Source organism: Monopterus albus, unplaced genomic scaffold (genome assembly GCF_001952655.1).
Source record: "Monopterus albus unplaced genomic scaffold, M_albus_1.0 scaffold3.1, whole genome shotgun sequence".
Lineage (NCBI taxonomy): Eukaryota > Metazoa > Chordata > Actinopteri > Synbranchiformes > Synbranchidae > Monopterus > Monopterus albus.
This window is the reverse complement of record NW_018127883.1, coordinates 8,640,615-8,642,099: the sequence shown is the minus strand read 5'-3', so window position 1 is coordinate 8,642,099 and position 1,485 is coordinate 8,640,615. Positions and strand designations below refer to the sequence as shown.

General features: G+C 38.7%; 1 protein-coding gene across 3 annotated transcripts in view; it reads left to right on the top strand.

Moving 5' to 3' along the window:
- Positions 1 to 1,485, top strand: part of adgra1b (adhesion G protein-coupled receptor A1b) — a 163,788-nt gene that overhangs the window by 64,727 nt on the left and 97,576 nt on the right. The window lies entirely within an intron of this gene.

Sequence of the window (1,485 nt, the reverse complement as noted above, 5' to 3'; positions counted from 1 at the left end):
AGGAAAAATACTTGACCCCTCTAGCCAAAGTGATATAATTATTTCATTTCCCTCTTCTTCTTCTTCTTCTTCTTCTTCTTCTTCTTCTTCTCTGGTGTCAGATCTTTGCAGTTTTGTCAGCAAGTACAGTGTTTAGTTCTAGTTCCAGGCTGTGTATAGCATTTACATACTGCACATGTGAATTTATGGAAGCTGGGCTAAGTCAGTGAGCGTATTATGTGGTGGACAGTGCTGCAGTTTTAGGGGGCACTGAACAGTAGTGATGGCCATGTGACACCGATGCTCCAATACAAGCTTCAAAGACTCATTTTCCGCGAACCACTGCTTCGATGCTTGCTTTGTTGTGCAAAAAGACACGTGATCAATGACGTCTGAAGCAGAAACTCCTTCGGTCCTCTGAGTGAATGGTTCAAACAGTTGATACTGTTTTGTAATGCAAGACCTTGTAGCGCACTATATACATGACAGATCCTCCCTTGGAAAGATGTGAAGATCCTCTGACCTACTGGAACGAGCACGAAAATGTTTACCCACATTTGTTTTCGCTAGCAAAGCAATACCTATGTACGCCAGCCTCATCAGCCATCACTACAAATAGTTAGCTTTACATAACTGAACAAAACTCAACTCAAAATAGCACAACTTAAATTAACATCACATGCACACCACTACACATGCATGACCTGCCAATGAGTAACTGCTTAAATAGCAGCACCATCTGGGTCAACCCTCCCTCAGACTACAACATTTCACATCTCTCACAGGTAGATCAACACCTCAGTCCTCGCACAAGTCAATTCTGTGGAGCTATTTTTATCAATAAACATTTAACAGAGTCACCAATTTTTAAGGTATTCAGTTCTCCAACCATACAGTTTACAAATAATTAATCAACACATGAAATCAAGGTAACACTAATAATCTCCACCTCCCAACTTGGTTCACCCCATGACAACATTGATGACATCAGAGAGAGTATAAAATGAGGAAGTTGTTGGGTGCCTCCTCCTTTTGTCTTCCACCTGAATGGTGAGCATAACTAAAACTATAAATTAACTTGTAACACTTTACTAAATCAGTAAGCTCCAGTTGAATGATACCTTTATGCATTTTACTTTAACCAGAAATAATAAATGTAACATAACAGAAGAAGAAGTTGAAAAATGTATATAAACTAGTTGGGGACAAATGGAGCATTCTCACCCACGAATATGGAATGTTTCTACAAAATGTGGCATTTTGTTTGCTGTTAAATTGCTCTCACATCAAAATGTGTTGGTGAAACAGGCTTACTTCCAAAAATAGTCAGTCTTTACATGTATAAGACAAGAGTCACCACACTTTACTGTGCAACTGCAGGAAAATATACAGTGGGTACGGAAAGTATTCAAACCCCCTTAAATTTTTCACTCTTTGTTATATTGCAGCCATATGCTAAAAGCATTTAAGTTCATTTTTTTTCCTCATTAATGTACACACAGCACC